We start from the raw sequence: 20,330 nt of genomic DNA, 5'->3' as shown, positions 1-20,330 counted from the left end.
GACCTGTGACAGCGGGTTTGGGCCCTATGAGGAGAAGTGCACAAGGGTGAGACCTGCAGAAACAGGGAAAATTTTCATTGAGCAGGGCTGTCTGTGAAGTTACAAGAGCAGAGAAAGATTTCTAAGGATGCCTTGCGTTAGCACAGCTTCTTCACCTGCATCTCTACCCATCACCACCCTTACCCTTCTTTGGCCCAACAGACAGAAGAGGGAAAGGAGTGACTGAGGGACAGAGATTGCAAGTATCGTTGCAATCTTTCATGGCTATAAGGTGCAGAAATTCCTGATGGGTACATGACAGGCTAAGGAGGATGTGAGAATAAGGAAGGATTGCCAAATTTTTGCTGTCTTGCAAGCACTTGGCATATGTTACAGAAGCAAGGCATGCCATAGAAAGAGGAGCTGTTTCTTATACTGGAAGAGTGCTCCTTCAGTGGAACTGAAATCTCTCTGCGGTGAAAAATCCAGTGTCAGGGAAGTACAAGCAACTCCTCCTTAGCCTGAGTGATTAGGATTATATCTGAAAGATAAGACATTTCTATATTGATCCTTAGTAACCATTTTCCCTTGGCTATAAAAAAAAGCACTCTCAGATGGAGAAACACAAGTACAGGTGCTATCTACCTGATACCATAGAAAGCCACATCTTTACTGATTGAAAGAGCACATCATTGTCTGCCATTGCTTATGCCACTTCCTTCAGTTCCCTCCTATACTCAAGTGTATTGTATACACTCTACACATCCTCACATGCCTGAAGACAGTCTTCATCTCTCATTTACATGACATATAGAAATGAGAACAACAAAGTATTTTTGTCAATAGAATAAAATCTGGCAGAAAGGACACAAAATTGTTTTCATTGCATCAAAAAGTGCTGTCTCCAGGTTTTGTTCAAAACAAATTTGAGGTGTTTTACAGAGAAGTGAGAATTCTCTGCAACAATTTGGATCTATAAAAACACATCTTTGGGTTCCTTCTGTTAAGTAACATCATTCTGTCTTTTATGATGGGGAGGAGGGAAGAGAGAGAAATATGTTTGAATATAACTTAACGATTAAGCTGAGAAAAGGCTCTGGCAAATTCTGATGGAAACTGAGAAATCAAAATAACAGGAAAACATTTTTCTCAAATTTTTATTAAAGCTTTCATTCTTAACTTACAAAATAAATTTTATATGGAAAAATATTAGAAATTTGGTTTTCTAATCTTCAATTCCAGAACATAATTAAAGTTCATTCTACCATGGATTTTATTTGGAAAAGAGCTGACTCTTCAGCTGTTTCTTCCAGACCTTTTAGACAGGGAAAATAGTAATGGCATGCCATGCTGACAAACTGTGCTTAGCAAGCCAGACTGCAGCTATGCCTGGGTACTGGCACGGCTAAGAATATACATGGTACATCAGGTACCCTGGGAAGACAACATAAGGAGTGGATCTGAGCTCTTGCAGACTTTTGTTTTGCCCTGTTTCTATTGTTTCAAGTGACCAACCTCCCAGAAAATTTATGTGTAGAAATATTCTTCATTGGCAGCTGAATTTCCTCCTTCCTCTCAGTCACAAATATATGTTGTTCTATACCTCTGATAGAGAGGTAATCTGCATCTTAATTCCTAATGTTACCTTAATAACATGAAGGAATATAAATCAGTTTTGATTTTTGTGTGTGTGTGTGTGTGTGTGTGTTCATTTTGAATGATTTTAGAAAGTGGCCTGGAAAAAACAAATACCATTTTTTGGTGTACTTTTATAGTAACCTGATTTATTCTTCTTTATTTTATATTCAACTATTTCTTTTATGGAAAAAAAATCATAAGAAGAAGCAATGAAGCTTGGTGATGTATTTGTTTATCTATATTTTAATTTAAAAAATACTTTTAGAAAATATCTCGGTTATGGAAAACTCAGACCATCATGGAAAACTCCTTTATTCTGAACTGCATTTCCATCATTTGTTATAAGAAATTCCTAGCTAGAATGACATTAAAAGAGCTTCTGCTGAGTCCATGGAAACACATCTATTGACTTCAGATTTCATTCTTTAGAGAATGCCTAATGTTTGTTGCTGGTGATAAAGGAAAGAAAAAAAAAAATCTTTCTAATGCTTACCAATATTAAGTGTGATTTCAGGAGATAAAAAGACTTTCTTTGCTACTTGAGGAAAATATTAATACCTTGAAGATTGTTGCTAAAGCTCTGTTAAATTCTGTGTTTCCTATTGGAGTGTCTGAGATTAAATGTTCATGGCTAAGTGCGATAACGAAATTTCCAATAGGAACATTAGGTTGGACATGTAGTATGGGGACAGCAAAAACTTATGCAAAATTCTGTAACATTAAATACAATTGAATACAAATAAGGAATTAAATACAGTTGAAACTTTAAATTAGATTTTTTTAAAATTATTTTCTCTTAGGATACATGTAAAAGATTGGCTAATCAGAAGAAATCTGAGTATTTTAATTGCATCTGTAAATGTAATCCTCACAAAAAATTGCCTACCATGAAGTTCTGGTCACTGTTTGAAATTCAGAACCGTTGCTTGGAAGAGGAAATGGGACTCTAGATCCTTACTTCTCAAAAGCATGCTCCACTCACTGTGCAATTCACTATTCTTCTGCTTAAATTCCTTCCTGTGGGAGTATGAATTTGATAGAAAGAGTGGAGCATTAGCCCAGCCTTGAACAACCTATAGATGATCATTGATGGAGGTGCTTTACTGGGCAATGGTGATGTGACTGGATTTCATTCACACTAAGACAAGAACTGAATATTTTTTCACACACAACTTGAGGAAGAATTTTGTGAAGGAGTCTGGCAACACTGTTGGTATTTCTTCTATATGTGCTTTAAATAAAGTGGCAGGAAGCATTTAAGTAGGGAAGGAATTCAACCTTATTCATGAATTTAATTGCATTCAGAGACAAACCAGTCAGGGCAGTCAGGCTGGGGATCAGTCTCATTTCTAAACCCCAGCTAGGTTTAGCCCTTGGAGCAAAGTGCAGCACTGCACCCAGAACTGAACCCAGAAGTGGGTGCTTCTAGATGTTCGCAGATGTAGGCAAATAGGAAACTTTGTATTAGGAAAAAAAAAGTTCTTGCACGTTCAGATAGTGCTTAAGAGGCATTTTCTGATCAGAGCTTAGATTTAGCAACCTTGGTTCACCTAAACTCCTCAATAGAGACCTTTGTTTGGACAAGTCCTTACTTACTAGCACTGGGTCTCATAGAGGGTAGCTGAGCAAGGAGACGACTGCTGGCCTTGGGCCAATGTTCTCAGTACCCAAATGACATTCACATGGTAAATTCAATCTGCAGTGGGATGAAAGGATATGGAGTATAAACAATCTCAGGGTAAATTTGTGGGGATTTTGCTGTGAAAATATGTCTCACATAAAATTATCGTAGTGAGAAGAACTGTTTTGGACCCCGAGCAGGTTTCCTAGAATTTTAACATGTCCAGATAGAAAAGTCAAAAGAAATGGGCTTGCCTTCCTAAGCCAATAAGCATCTGATCAATTCAGTGATTTATATTAATGCCTGCATGTTTTGAAAATGCAGTTTCTGTATATAGGGAAAGGATAAGGGATTGATGCAAAGTACTGAATGCAGACTCTATAGCAGTTTCATCTGGTGTATATTTGCATAGTTGCACAGAGTTATTTTTTTCTTATGGCTGGCAGTAGCTATAGATTGGCAGGCTAACATGCCAAGTTTGGTGTAACTTAAGTTGTTTACAACATTTAATATTGCATGGTGGCATATTTAGGCTACCTCTGTCAAATGCTTTCAAAGATAAATTATTTCTGAGTTGTTCTGATCCAGCAACTGGGAAACACCCCAGGCAAGGAAATTAGTTATATCTGGTTTACACGAGTCTCTTACAATGACTTGAAAATACTCATATAACAATGAAAAAATCAGAATATCACGCTATATAAATATTCTCTCTAGGTTTCTGTTGCAAAGTACAAGCTGAAAATAGTTCCATTGATATTTTATTTTAAAGATTAATTCATTCTTTTTTAAACATAAAGCCACTCCAACACTCTGCTAAAACATTCTATCTTTGACATCATCATCTTATAAGAAAGACTTCCATTGCCAGATGCCAATACAATATTCATCTGTGCTGTGTATCACTTTGTGATTGTTGTACCTTTTAGTACAACTAAAGCCCAAGAAATGAAAAAGAAAACAATATAAATATGAAAAACACTTCTGAATTGATTAGTCCATAATGATAGGGAACTCAATACAGCAGAATTTGCTTTGTATTGCACTCCAGTAGGGAGTCTTAGGTATGTTCTCATAAATTAATTGAAAGTTCTTTGAAAAGGTGACCATCATGACACTTTGTAGTTAACAACATTGATTTTTCAGTATTATATTACTCTAACTAGATCTTATCTATCTGTGCAATAGCAGAAGGCTAGTCACATAATCCGAATCACAGTATAAAGTTTAACATTACCAGACGTTTCAAAAGGGAAATCTGAGAAAATAAAAATGAGGGGGAAAAAAAAGAGGAAACAAACAAACAACAACAACAACAACAAACATAACTTTTAAAATGAATGAAATCCTAGCCCACAAACAGCAAAACTCTTATCATTTCTGAGGGGCTAAGATATCACCTGAAGCATGAAGAGTAATTATTTATGGTGGCATAGGAGGTGAATATAGCTGTGAATAATTTGATGAAATTAAGATGGAATAAATTCCTATCAGTAAGATAGAGATTAGTATATCAAGAGAACTAGTGGAAGATGTATAGATTCAAACATTTTAAACTAGCTTTGAAGAAGGACTAGATAGTAATATAGTGAGAAACTTAATAGATTACTTAATAGATTAAACCTCTCTGTAGTTCCTATAGTTCAAAAGAGCTACTGCTGCTTGCTCTTGCTCTTGAAATGCTGCTGCATTTCATCTCAAAATAAAATTCATAATTAGCTAGATGCATTTTTTTTAATATGTCTGAATACTATTTGAGAGAGAGTTAGGGGTTTTGAAGCTCAGGATTTACTGTAAGCATTGAAAAAAGAGAAAGCTATGTAGAAAAAAGAGAGGCACAATTAATAGCCTTGATGAGGAAAAGCCTAATATGAAATCAGGATATTCATATGACAATGAAATTCTTGTAGGCAAAACTCAATCATTCCATCAGAATTTTTAAAAATTCCTTTATGTTGCTAAATGCCTCAGGGGTTGCTGTAATAAAAAAGAATGCAATTTAATAATAAAAATTCAGTTATCATTTAAGCTTGCTAACAAAAAATAATGCTATAAACTGGCATCTTGTCTGTTAGGAACAATAGAAGAAATGGAAGTCCTAGACATATCAGATGATATGGCAATGAGATATCAGTGCATTACAGAAGGGAAATGTAATTCTAAGATATATTATTTAACTTGTTTCCAGTAAAGAAACTTTTACCATTCTCTTGCCCTAAAATGTAAAACAGCTATCAAAATTCTGTGAAGTCTCTATGAAGGTCCGATCTCACTCAGACCTGCCAGAACCGAACAGCTCTTATGAATTAACAAACCCTATGTCCAAGCTGGCATGGTTTCCCAATACTAGTCTTACTAGCTATTCAGAGCAAATGAGAAATAAATCCACATTTTGCCATTACATTTTTAATGACTTCATATCATACTGGATGTCCTTCCTTTGTTGTCTAAGATACTTTTGTGCAGTAGACTCAGCAATGAAAAGAGGCAATTTCCTGTTTCAGATTAAATGCATTACTCTTTTAAAAACACTTCAGAAGACTGGGTTCTACTTACACATATCTCACAAAGACTTCTGGCCTTCAGAAATGTAGGTTTGTTATATACTGCCCAAATGTATTAATGTAGTGACAGAGGAATGTGGGGGTAGAATTGTTAATCAATGAAAATTTAGAAAAATCTGCCATAAAGCAGGATCTTTTATTATTCAGATCAAACAGTATGACTCGGCAAGAAACAGTAACAACTCAGGAAGACAGTTAATACATTAATTGTCCCTGACATAAACACGTCCTATCATGGACAGAGGCCACTAAATCAGAAAGTCAGCTCTGTTTCTCACTTCTTTCCATGATTTCCTGGGAAGTGGGGTTCAGATTTCTTTTTCAATATATTTACAACCAGTGATATGATACAACCATTAAAAAATAAATCTTGGATTATGTAAGGTATTGCCAGAAGATCTGGGGTGTATCACTGAAATTTCTTCTGTGGGCTTTGGATCCAGCTCCTAATTAATAAAAAGAAATGGTTACCACTGCCTCTTTCTGATTATCATGAATCAGTGTTATTACTAGAAAAAGGCAGCTGTTTAACAGCTTTTCTAAAGGCTGTGACTCACAAATTACTATCACCTTAGATTTCTCCTATTTCTTGAGTTCTGTTCTCTATTAAACTACACAGTGAATGCAAATGTTTGATCTCCGGCATTCCTTAGTATGTCTGTTTCTTCTTTGATAAACAAAGAATGAGATTGGAAAAAGATTTGCAAGGTATTGAGAAGAATGTGAAGGCAAATTTATTTAATTTTTATATTTTCCTCTGATTTACATTAATTTTCAGCTGAAGGCACTTTCGGCTGAAATGGACTTACCCGTGCTGAAAGAAACAATTTACATCCTGCTCTTTTGTCATCTGCCAGGAAGTTTCTGGGAATTTCAGTACAGATTAAAAAAGTTAACACCTTCATCATGGTGCACTTTCATCCCAGTTAACACCTTCATCCCAAGCCTGAAAGAAACAAAATATGCCAAAATGCAGGCGACTGAGATTTTTTAAGCAATTGCTCAGAACCGGAAAGTTGAAGATGTAATTCTCCAGAAACATGTATTACTATGTATCATTTATGTGGAAGAGCATGATGGGGACAAGTGCACTGTATATTACAATTTAAATGTAAAGATAGGAACCAATCTCTAGTACAAGCCTCTTTTTGTGAGCTAAGGGTTCATCCATGCTGGACTGAGTACAGACCATTAAAAGGAAAGATTTCTTGTTATTAACCTAATCTGCACTGCTCACAATCACAAATAAATAAACAAATAAATAAATAAATATATTTAGCTATAAAAAACTGCATAAGCTTTGCAATTTCCTTGTATAATTCCACCTACCTACAAAAGTTTTCCCTTTTAACTCAAAGCATTTTAGATCTTTCTGTTTGTACTTCCTCACTCAGAAAACAATGCAAAAGTTAACTTTAATATGTGGTCAGTCTTACCTAATAAAATAAGCTAGGCAGCATGAAATGAAAGCAGAAATTGGTAACTTCTTAACAAAGAGCAAGGAATATTTTTTTCACATCTTTGGAACTTCATGAAACATGACGACTGCTTGTAAAGTAGTTTAAAAAAGTATGGAAGAGAAATGCATTGATGTCTATTACATACCAAGATACTACTTCACTTAAAACAACCCTATAAGGGTCAGCAACATTCTGTGGATCTGCTAGCATGTACCTGTCCTGCTCATACCCTCCTCTGGGCTACTGGCCAGTATCAGAGTTAACATTGTGGGCTTGGTCTATGCCTCCTTACAAAGCTTTTATATTTTTCCTTTCCCTCTGTGTTATCTTCTGAAGTCGTGCTTTATAAATAGCACCTTAATAAGGTCTCAACTGCATGAACCTAAAATAAAACATATTCACAGAGTATTATGAGACCTCTTCAGGCATAAAATAAAAAATAATATATATATTATACATTTCAAACAGGAACTGGGAATTTAAGTTTGCCTGACTTCCAAAATTTCATTAAAGTGATCTTTAGGCCAGTATCAGAAATAAATGGACAAGCAATTGTTCATTCTTTCATTCATTTCAAGGGATGATGAGGAAGAGAAAAATCCATATTTTTAAATGTACCTTATAGAGTATTTTTCTGCTGTATCAAGATAAAAGCAGGAAAAAAAAAAGCATTTTAAAGCATTTAAAAGCATTTTTTCCTATTTTGAAATAATAAATGCTGTATCATTGATGTGCACTAAATAAAAGTTGATATTCTTTCTCTTTAAAACGTTTTTTGTTTTTGTTGTTATTAAAAATAATCAAATAATTAGAACTGTGAAGGATCCCATCAAAGTCAGATACTGTTTATCCTGCCAGCACTATGAAACTGTAAGGAATCATAAAAACCTAATTTCAAGCCAAGACAGTTTCCAAATGCTAATTCTAGGCCAGTTATTCAAAGCAAGCTACAAATAACTCAGCCTTTTGCCATTCCAGTTTAATATGGACTTCTGATATGAAACATGAACATATGCTTCCTTTGTAGTCTTTGATAATTTTGTGTGGTAGACTTGACATTTTAGAGAATGGAAGTTATTTCCTGTTTTTCATTTACTGAGTGAATGAAAAGGAACAACTGTGAGCATTGGTCAGGCCTCCATATGTACATGTCCCATTGGAAGGCCTTCAGCCTCCAGAAATTCCCCAGAGTTCAGATGGCACAGATGCACCAGCAACTGGAACATCACTGTAAGATCTGAGTCAATGAAGACATAGTGCAAGCTACAAAATAAGAATATTATACTCTTCAAAGTAATTATGTCTTAAAATGAGTGTTAATAGAAATTATTTTAAGAAAGGTCAAAAAAAAAAACAAAAAAAAACCAAGAAGAGAGTGATGCTCACCAAGGATCACTCACCTCTTATATAAACGTTACCTTTTATAATCCACATGTATATATATATATTATAGATCTTCACACCTTTCTGTCTGGTTTCACAGAGAGTATGGTTTTTCTTTTTATACCTGTTGTGGTTTAACCCGGCTGGCAGCTAAACACCACACAGCCGTTCGCTCACCCTCCCCCCTCCCTCTCTGGGATGGGGGAGAGAAACGGGAAAGTGAAGCCTGTGAGTTGAGATAAAGACAGTTTATTAAGACAGGAAAATAATAATAACAATAATAATAATAATAGTGATAATGGTAATAGTATTAACAATAATAATGTGTAAGAAAACAAATGATGCACAATGCAATTGCTCACCACCCGCTGACCGATGCCCAGCCTATTCCCGAGCAGCCGGCCCCCCCACCCCGGCCAGCCACCCCTATATATTGTTTAGCATGACGTCAGATGGTATGGAATACCCCTTTGGCCAGTTTGGGTCAGCTGTCCTGGGTCTGTCCCCTCCCAGCTCCTGCTGCACCCCCAGCCTGCTCGCTGGCAGGACAGAGCAAGAAGCCGAAAAGTCCTTGGCCTGGTGTAAACACTGCTCTGCAACAATTAAAACATCAGCATGTTATCAGCGCTCTTCTCATCCTAATCCAAAACATAGCACCCTACCAGCTACTATGAGCTACTTAACTCTGTCCTAACTGGAACCAGGACAATACCCCAAAGGGAAGATGTTCCCTTCATATAGCCTGATCTACCTCTTGTGGTACTCCATGGAAGTCAGATAAAGCCTCATAGCCCAGAAGCAATGAAAAACTATTTGAGACAGTATACATTTTGATATCATCAGATCCTTAATGTTTCCTTTGGTGCAGATGTCTTTTCTGCTGACTAGAATTTGTCCAGCCCTTCTAGTAATGAAGTACTGACATTTCTTCCATGCTAGCCCTTCTTTGTTCTGGTTTCAAACATCAGACAACTGTTGTTCTCATTTGGGTTGGTTTCTTGCATTTTGTAATTGTTCAGCTTTGACATTTTGCATACATGGTAGTCATGTTCCTAATAAAAAATGTATGATGCTACTTGCAATCTGCAATATATCCATTCTCCCTAATGACTCCTACCACTTGTGTATATCTTTGAAGTGAAAGACTTTCAGTACAGTATTTGTAGACTCAACATCAAGAACATGCTGTGGAATATTTCCTATTTCAATATTCCTTTGTTGAAAATTATGTCTGGCAGGCATACAATCTAGACAAGGGCTGGAAATGGGAGAGAAGGAAGGAAATTATAAAGTAACCAATGCTTGAAAAATCTGCACAAGTCTGGATTTTTGTATATTTTTTTTTTATACCACACAGAAAATATGAGATATGTGTTCCTTCACTTCATTGCAGTATTGGTACCTCTGACAACAGTAACCACAGAAACCTCAGAAAATAAATGGCAAGTCTAAAATTTCAATGGATACACTCCGAAAAAAAAAGGAAAAAAAAAAAAAAAAGATAACTGAGCAGATACAACAATGTGTGTGTGCATATATGCATAATGGAAAGATACTTTGATCTTACAGTAGGGTTGTTTTATTTTACTGTACTATGTGTCCCTTACCATACTAGTATGTAAGTAAAACTTTAATTGAAAGACAATCTTGGTGAAAACTGATATTTCCTTTACAGAGTGACTCCCCTGAGACATGGAGGATAATTGAGAGTTTTAAATTCCAGATGAGGAATATTTAACTTTGTCCTACTAGAGCAGTGTATTAAGAATAATTTCCTGCTATTATCATACTTTTCATAAAACAGGCACTGCTGCCAGTTTTTTAACTTTGCATGCCATTTCAGAGTTTATGTTTTAATAAATTATCAATACAATAAACTGTTATTATTACTACTACTACAATAGTGGCAGTACCCTTCGACTTCACACAAGTAAAACTTATGTGGGAAAGAAAGATTTCTGCCTGTTTAGGAATTGAAGGACATTAATTTTGTTGTTAAAAAGTCATTTATAGAGAGCAGTAAATGTGCACATCTTTTTATAACTGTGGTATAAGGTACATTCCTTGCCCTGAAGTGTTAATAGTCTAAGATAGGACAAAGATAAATGAAGACCCAATTCAGAAAAAAAAGTTATACACAACATGGTGTGAGGAATAAGAATGATGTGGATATAAAAGGAAAACTCTTATAACTGCTCCTTGTTACAGGCCAGATCTTATGGAACCATGACAGTGATTTGGAGACTGCTCCAATGCATGATTTGACCAGTGACAGATACTCCTATCTGAGTAAAAGCGAGAATAAATGCAGGAATAGGAGAAGGAGACAGAAGGGCTATAACATAAAAGGCTTGGGAGGAACACAGGCAGTGAGTGAGAATGGTAGAACTTTGGGTTTTGGTCAGGGTCATTTTAGGTTGCCTTGTGTCTATAATGACATAGAAACATAGAATCATAGAATGATAGAATGGTTGGGGTTGGAAGGGACCTTAAAGATCATCTAGTTCGAACCCCCCTGCCATAGGCAGGGATGTCACCCACTAGATCAGGTTGATCAAAGCCCCATCCAGCCTGGCCTTGAACACTTCCAGGGATAGAGCATCCACAACTTCTCTGGGCAACCTGTCCCAGTTGGACATCAGATAAGGTTATCTGAATATTAACTAAGTAAGTGTCAAAGCATCTTTTCAGCTTTCAGAATGATACTCCAAATTGAAGTAAAAGTGTTCCTTAGAAAGGCAGCACTGTTTATTTCTTTATGAGACAATTTATTTCAATCTGTATAAATTAATTTTTCTAAAAAACACATAGAATGATCATTCTAGCCATGGGTGTGTGTCTTCTTCCAGTTCTTGCTGTCTCTGTCTTTAAAAGCCATTGCTGAAGTTCCTTTCAAATGAGCCTGAAGGAAAAATCAGGGTGCAACCTTTACTCCCTTGGTCCAAAGACACATTCTAGCACCTCTCCCCCCGGCTCCTGTTAGTCAGTCTCTGTCTTTGGGTAGGGAATTATTAATGAGCCCTTGAGGATGAAACGTGTCAGGAGTGCTTTTTTTTTTTTTTTTTTTTTTTTTTCTCAGTGGCACATTGGCACATTTTTGACTTGACCCAGTTCTGTTGCAGGTATTGAGATCTTGTTCAGAAAATGTTTTGTGCTCATTCTGGAGGTTCCACACAGGAGCTGTTTGAGCTGTTTCCACGTCCTGTGCTCAGCTGTGTCTGCACTACAAAAGACCAATCTAAGTTCCCTGCAGTACTCTAAGCGTACACACTGAATGCTGTTCTGTACACCATTATTGCTATCCAGTGGTAAATCTATAGACTGCATACCAGATAGCTAAATGTAGGCCCCATAAATGGTTTACAAAGTAGTGCAGACACATTCTCAGGAGCTGAGAGTCAGTCTCTGGACTGACTCTCTTTTCAGTGACTATAGCTTATAGTCCAGGCTTCCCCATTCAGACACATACCCCAAATGCAAATAGCCTGATGGCAGGAACACCCTGCTGCTGCATGAAGTACTCAGACCTGTTGTGGCTTTCTCATCTGCTTGTTTGTAATAACTTACTGTATAATTAGTAAGAAATTACTGCTATACTTTTTTAGTGTTATTACAGATTTATGAACCTATGAATATTTATTGATAATGTAGAACACTTAACATTACCACATGCCTAATCTGCTAGAAAATGTTGGGTTTAAGCAAAAAAATGTGCTTATTCATGTAGCTGGAACATAAGAAGCGTATTTGAAAAATAAGTCTAGACATTTTTGCAAACTGTTAAAGAAACATGCACATAAAAATATTGACTTTGGAATGCAAATGGACTTTGAAGAAAGTTAACCTGGAAATTATCTTAGGGAACAAAATTGCAATCTGCAACCACAAATACCAATTTTTATTTTTTTAACCCATTCAAACAATACTTTAGCTGCGGTGCAAAGTTAAGAATGGTAATCAGAAAAGGAATGTTTATAACTTTTTTCCTATTTAAACTGATATTCAAGACCCTCTGTTTTCTCTTTCTTCATTGGAAGCGATAGTTAGACACAATGTCCAAAACTATGTTTCAGCTTCATTTTTCAGACTGAAAACTTTTAAAACATTTAAAATAAGAACCTGACCAAAATCTATGAGATTCCACCACTGAAGTTGAATATTTTTCTTTGCTGAAATTCTCTGAATCAAGCTTGTGAAACCGTGAATCAAGTGTTTTGTAAGGTGTTATTGCAAAAGGTAACAATATTCCGATATATTTTCTTGTCTACATCTCTATTTTAGTTTACTTTTTCAGCCATCGAAAGCAATTGTTTTCCTTAAAGCCAGGTTGAAAAATACAGGTTGCTAATTTTATGGCAGTTAATAATAAATAAGCATTTTACAGGTACAGAACCTTCAGGTATTTTCTTCCCTTGCATTTGATATGCATTGTTAAATTAGTTTTTCCCATCAATGATAAATTCCAAAACAAAGCAACAAACAAACAAACAAACAAACAAAAGGTAGATGTACTGTTTAACATGGCTGTACTTCTCATTTACAATTCAAAACTATTAAGAATTGCTGTTTACATAGTCCAAAATTAAAAAAAAAATAGCCTTTAATTGAGGGTGCTTTAGAAAATGGACTCCTGCAAAACTGTCTGGGATATTAGTTACAGAACGATTACTATGACTGGAAAACAGTTGAGGCCTGTTTTTTCTCAAAGAAACTGGTTTTGAATCAAATTTGTTTTACACTTTTTGTCTTCAGTGTCTATCAGATACAGCATGGAAGTTGTGTAGTTTCCTTTTTTTATTTTTTTTTGTTTGTTTGTTTTTAATAGCATGATAATCTATGCCTCCATGGAGACAAAGCAAAGCAAAATAACTTCAAAGGCAGTATTTCTGGCATGCATGATTTTCAGGGCCTTCATACGAACTGTTGGATTATACAAATCAAGTCACAACCTGGATGCTAGATCTGACAACTATTATTTCAGCAGTAACTGTAAAAGAAAACATCACAGCCATCCCATTAAGGTAATTGCATGCATTAGTCTTTCCTCTAATTTCCTCTAATTCTGAATGCAAGACAACTCAAATTGTCCAAAAGATTCAGATACTAAAGGGTTACAGGCTGTGCTGTACTGCCATAACTTGATCCCTTATTCAGAGAGTAACTCTGACCACAGCCTAGCCAAACCATAGCATACAATAAAATGGACACCAGCAATTTGTGTGCACATATGTTTGCATTAAGATAATCATTCCTAAGTAATAAACATTACAGTGGTGGTAAGACATGACCATATCGTGAATATGCTTGCAAAATGGGCACTCTGGAAAATCTAGAAACTACAGTGGTATGTGTAATAAACATTGAAGATTTTGAGACCAAGTTTCACTTTTCATATCACAATCACAGGGAAGACAATTCTGCAAAGACCTTCTTTCTTATTGTCTGTTATAGGTCCAGAAGCCACAGAACACTGTTTTTCCAATTTTTAATTGGAACATTAAAGCATTCAAAAATCCTTATCATACACAGAGCACTAGTCCATCATTAGATTTAACTCACTACTCATTTTATATCAGATCCCATCTGCTGAATGTGAGTTGTAAGCTACCAAGTTGATAACTTGGGGGTGTTGTTTTGGAATCAGTTCATTTGTCTAGCAAGATGCAAGACTTTGCACTTAATAATCTTTAAAGAGTATGGGAAAACTGATAGCTAACTTCATCCTACAGAAATCAAGAAGTAGGCAAGACTTTTACAGTTTTTCTTTAAGCTGTGGTGTTACTGGCATCCCCTGCTGACTGAAGAAATCAAGACCATTCTAACAAATTCTGAGTTTTGCTGTGCCTATTGTGTATTGTTTAAACATACAGGCAGATTTCTCTCTACCTTCCAGCATAACTTTTCCCAGGTTTGTTGAGAATTTAGATCTTTATTACTTTCCTATATCTTTAGAAAACTCCATGCTGAGAAATATGTAGGCACGGGCAGGCTGTGTAAATGCACCTAATGTATGAGGATGGGGCCTATTAGGGAAGCAGGTCCCTCATTCCTTTGCCAAGGCTATTTATGGGAGAAACCCATAATAGCAGAAACTTCATAATAGCAGAGATCACAACTCCTGTTACTAACTTAAGTAACTTATTTTAATGAATATATATATATATATATATTTAAAGAAAATGTATTTGCCATGAAATGCCCAAAGTGATCACAGTATCACAGATTTCTAGGCTGGAAGAGACCTCAAGATCATCGAGTCCAACCTCCGACCTAACACTAAGTACTCCACTAAACCATATCGCTAAGCTCTACATCTAAACGTCTTTTAAAGACCTCCAGGGATGGTGACTCCACCACCTCCCTGGGCAGCCCGTTCCAATGCTTAATAACCCTTTCGGTAAAGAAGTACTTCCTAATATCCAACCTAAAACTCCCCTGTCACAACTTTCGCCCATTCCCCCTCTTCCTGTCACCAGGCACGTGGGAGAACAGACCAACCCCCACCTCTCTACAGCCTCCTTTAAGGTAACTGTAGAGAGCGATAAGGTCTCCCCTGAGCCTCCTCTTCTCCAGGCTGAACAAGCCCAGCTCCCTCAGCCGCTCCTCGTAAGACTTGTTCTCCAGACCCCTCACCAGCTTGGTCGCCCTTCTCTGGACTCGCTCGAGCACCTCCATGTCCTTCCTGTAGCGAGGGGCCCAAAACTGAACACAGTACTCGAGGTGCGGCCTCACCAGAGCCGAGTACAGGGGCACAATCACTTCCCTAGACCTGCTGGCCACACTGCTTCTTATACAGGCTGTTGGCCTTCTTGGCCACCTGAGCACACTGCTGGCTCATATTCAGCCGACTATCAACCAATACTCCCAGGTCCTTCTCGGCCAGGCAGCTTTCCAGCCACTCATCTCCCAGCCTGTAGCTCTGCTTGGGGTTGTTGCGCCCCAGGTGCAGGACCCGGCACTTGGCCTTGTTGAACTTCATACAGTTGACCTCAGCCCATCGCTCCAGCCTATCCAGATCCTCCTGCAGAGCCTTCCTTCCCTCGAGCAGATCGACACATGCACTTAGCTTGGTGTCATCTGCAAACTTACTGAGGGTGCACTGGACGCCCTCATCCAGATCATCGATAAAGATATTAAAGAGGACCGGCCCCAGTACCGAGCCCTGGGGGACACCACTAGTGACCAGCCTCCAACCAGATTTGACTCCATTCACCACAACTCTCTGGGCCCGGCTATCCAGCCAGTTTCTAACCCAGCGAAGCGTACGCCAGTCCAAGCCCCGAGCAGCCAGTTTCTTGAGGAGAATGCTGTGGGGAACGGTGTCAAAAGCCTTACTGAGTTCAAGGTAAACCACATCCACAGCCTTTCCCTCATCCACCAAGTGCGTCACTTTGTCATAGAAGGAGATCAGGTTCGTCAAGCAGGACCTGCCTTTCATAAACCCATGCTGACTGGGCCTGATCGCCTGCTTGCCCTGCAAGTGCCACATGATGACCCTCAAGATAATCTGCTCCATGAGCTTTCCTGGCACTGAGGTCAAACTGACAGGCCTATAGTTCCCTGGGTCTGCCCTCCGGCCCTTCTTATAGATGGGCATCACATTGGCTAGCCGCCAGTCAACTGGGACCTCCCCCGATAGCCAGGACTGCCGATAAATGATGGAAAGCGGCTCGGCCAGCTCCTCCGCCAGTTCTCTCAGTACCCTCGGGTGCATCCCATCCGGCCCCATCGACTTGCGCACATCCAAGCTCCGTAGCAGGTCGCCAACCATTTCCTCATGGATAGCGAAGGCCACGTCCTGCTCCCCATCCCCTTCCACCAGCTCAGGGCACTGGGTATCCAGAGAACAACCGGTATTGCCGCTAAAGACTGAGGCAAAGGCGGCATTAAGCACCTCAGCCTTTTCCTCATCCTTAGTAACTAGGTTTCCCCTCGCATCCAGTAAAGGATGGAGATTCTCCTTAGTCCTCCGTTTCGCGTTGATATATTTGTAAAAGGATTTTTTGTTGTCTTTAACGGCAGTAGCCAGGTTGAGCTCCAGATGAGCTTTGGCCTTTCTAATTTTCTCCCTGCACAGCCTCGCTACATCCTTGTAGTCCTCCTCAGTGGCCCGCCCTTTTTTCCAAAGATTATAAACCCTCTTTTTTCTGGTAAGCACAAGCCGCAACTCTCTGTTGAGCCAGGCCGGTCTTCTTCCATGCTGGCTCGTCTTTGGACACGTGGGGACGGACCGCTCCTGTGCCATCACGATTTCCTTCTTGAGGAGTGCCCAGCCTTCCTGGACTCCTCTGCCCTTCAGAACCGCCTCCCAAGGGACTCGGCCAACCAGCGTCCTGAGCAGCTCAAAGTCAGCCCTCCGGAAGTCCAATACAGCAGTTTTACTGGTCCCCTTCCTGGCCTCGCCAAGAATAGAGAACTCTACCATTTCGTGGTCACTCTGCCCAAGACAGGTTCCGACCACCACATCTCCCACCAGTCCTTCTCTGTTTGTGAAGAGAAGGTCTAGCGGGGCACCACCCCTGGTAGGTTCACTGACCAGCTGCGTCAGGAAGCTATCTCCCACGCTCTCCAGAAACCTCCTAGACTGCTTTCTCTGTGCCGTGTTGTGTTTCCAGGATATGTCCGGGAAATTGAAGTGATAATGTAGTATTTTCTTTATGGCTACTGGGTTAACAAAACCAGATTTTAGGAACCTGTGGGCAGTTAGCACTGCTTTTCCATGGCCACACAATTCTTGTCAAACATAAAAGTTCTCACTCTTTCAAAAACCTACTCTATTTTAATGAATTACATGATATGAATGAAAAAGTAAGTAAATGTGTGTAGTAATCTGATATATCCAATAAAAATCTTGGATTTTTAACAATGTCATAGGTAGTGTGACTGAAGGGCTGAAAACACTAACCTCAAAAGCATGTTTTCATTAACAGATTGACTTACCTTATAGGAAATTCAGCTTGATTTTAACAGAAGTAGCACATACAGACTTGAGGCAGATAATAGAAAGTTTTGGATGTTGCTCTTTCAAAAGTTTTTGGTTTTCTTTTGGGAGCTTCAGCCTGGTGCTTTGCAAAATTGTTTTTTGAGAGAATATGTAAGGATTACTTGAAAAAGATATGCTCATCTAAAAGTACATGAAGGTACTTTGAACTATCAGAGTATTGGCTTGCTGCGAATGGTTTGCAATATCTTTCTTTAAGTCTTGGAGTTCTCTCTTCACTGTTGGATGTAAAACTCTATAAACTACACCCAGTATAGTTCCATATGAATTGCTTTATCTGTTCTACGCAATGTAATACTACACAGTACTGATAGCTCAAGTGCCATATGCACTGAGCACAGGCTAATGAATACCTTACCTTTGGTCCCTGGGGGTTTGGTCTTCTATACTTTCATTTTCCTTCACAAGCACCAATTTGGTTTCAGATTGTTGTGCATTCAGGTTAAAAAATTCAGAGAAATTGAGAACCTCCACCTGTATGCTACATAAAATGCATAACCTTGAAATCCCAGCCATGCTGTTTCAAGTTGTGTGTAAGTTTTAAAAGAATCATGTACAAAAGTGCATGTAAAAATGCATGAGTACAAAGATGAGCACAACATGCTCTTGAGTTCAGACAATGAATTAGCAAGAAACTACTAGTAAATTAATTTGGGAATCATTCTTTAATAGATGTCTATGGATGTCTAATGTGTCTATGTATGCAAATTTAAATCTTTTGTGAAAAAAAAAATCTTTTGTGATGTGTGTGTATCTTTCACGGGTATCAGATTATAATGAAAAGCCAGTTATAATGAAAAAAAAAAAAGAACACAAAAACAAATCAATGACTATACAACACAGCATGTATTTATTTTGAGGTTTCATACTGTTTTCTTAATTAGTTTGAAGTGGATGTGTTTAAAGTCACCTGGCAAATGGATATACAAAAGGGTGGCATAATGGTGATGAAGAGAAAAGAGCAAGTGCCAGGTCCTGCACATGGGAAGGGGCAACCATGTCTATACATACAGACTGGAGAATGAGATGCTGAAGAGCAACCCCACAGAGAGGTATCTGGGGGTTTTGGTTAATAGCAAGTTGAGCCAGCAGTGTGCCCTGGCAGCCAGGAGGGCCAACCATATCCTGGAGTGCATCAAGCATGGCACTGCTAGTCAGTCAAGGGAAGTGACTGTCCCGCTCTGCTCTGCACTTGTGCAGCCTCACCTCGAGTACTGTGTGCAGTTCTGGGCACCACAGTACAAATAGGATGTGAAACTATTGGAGAGTGTCCAGAGGAGGGCTACTAGTGTCCAGAGGTGAAGGGCCTAGAGGGGAAGATGTACGAGGAGCAGCTGAGGTCACTTGGTTTGTTCAGCCTGGAAAAGAGGAGTCTGAGGGGAGACCTCACCGCAGGCTACAGCTTCCTCATGAGGAGGAGTGGAGGAGCAGGCGCCGATCTATTCTCTCTGGTGACCAGCAATAGGACCTGAGGGAATGGAGAACAGGGAATGTTCAGGCTGGATATCAGGAAAAGGTTCTTCACAAAGAGGGTCGTCGCGCACTGGAACAGGCTCCCCAGGGATGTAGTCATGGCACCACACCTGTCAGAGTTTAAGAAGCATTTGGACTATGCTCTTAGTCATATGGTCTGAATTCTGATTTTTGGATAGACCTGTGTGGTGCCAGGAGTTGGACTTGATGATCCTTGTGGGTCCCTTCTAACCTGGGATATTCTATGATTCTGTGAAAAGAGAATTTATTCCAGTTTGAAATGGTGAGTCAGAAGCCATGCGTTAATGTGCTGTAACCACCTAAAGTTAAATATATTTTAACAGTATTGTTAAATGTTTGGTAATTCAAAATCAAGAGCGAAGAATTATATGTGAAGTAAGAATTTAAATTACAGAAATTTTCAGACTGACTCTAGAGAGATCCTGAAGGACTTCAGTGTGCCTCATATAGTTGAGAAAGATTCTAAGGATACAGAAAAAAAATATAGGTTTAGTTGAGGAGAAGAATCTTTAAAATATTTTATGTAATCAACTAGAAGAACACCTCAGAAAAATTACTAAAGTAAAAATATTTAGCAGGTAAGAAAAAATGTAAGCATTCTTATAAAATTGAAATTCTATTTTTTCAATAAACAGGGAAAATATCATTGAGAAAACAGGTAATTCTTAAATATTCAGAAAGCACTGACATGGTGTAGCATCAGGGATGAGTGTTTTAAAAAGCATTGTCGAAGCACAAAAATTATCTCACTGAGATACAGATTGGTCGAAGAGCAATAACCATAATTGGAGCTTTTTTTTTTCCCTAAGATTAAACTAAAGTGAAGAAATACCATTGAGATCTGTGCTAGCCAAGAAGTGCAAAGGGGTTGTTGTTGTTGTTGTTACAACGAACATTTAAAAGAAAACTTTGATAGAAAGACAGGATAGAAGGGGAACTAGACCAGACAAGTAAAGATAATGCAGAAAGACTCAATCACTTTTCAGATCAAGATTTAAGATGAGAGATTACTGTGATTGTTATTATTATAATTTTAGTAGTAAATAAATCTATTCTTTAATCAGGATGGATTTCTCTTTAAGACAGCAGGTGTTGATAAATATGGCCAATGCTAGTAACTCCAGAGGTAGACTCACCAAGGCTGTAGGTATGGTTCTGTCAGAGCACTTGTTAATGAATTTGCCTGTAGC

At 38.3% G+C, this 20,330-nt stretch overlaps 1 long non-coding RNA gene across 1 annotated transcript; it reads right to left on the bottom strand.

The window, feature by feature from the left end:
- Positions 1-312: 312 nt before the first annotated feature.
- On the bottom strand, positions 313-9,029 carry LOC310895321. The gene is made up of 3 exons (XR_014580613.1): positions 9,008-9,029; positions 6,612-6,748; positions 313-6,248 (listed from the first exon to the last, which is right to left on the bottom strand). It is a non-coding gene; the product is annotated as an uncharacterized lncRNA (long non-coding RNA).
- Between the last annotated feature and the right edge of the window lie 11,301 nt (positions 9,030-20,330).

The sequence above is a fragment of the Anser anser genome (assembly GCF_964211835.1).
Source record: "Anser anser genome assembly, chromosome: 2".
Classification (NCBI taxonomy): domain Eukaryota; kingdom Metazoa; phylum Chordata; class Aves; order Anseriformes; family Anatidae; genus Anser; species Anser anser.
Note: the sequence above shows the minus strand (reverse complement) of the source record. Positions and strands in the feature narration are given on the sequence as shown.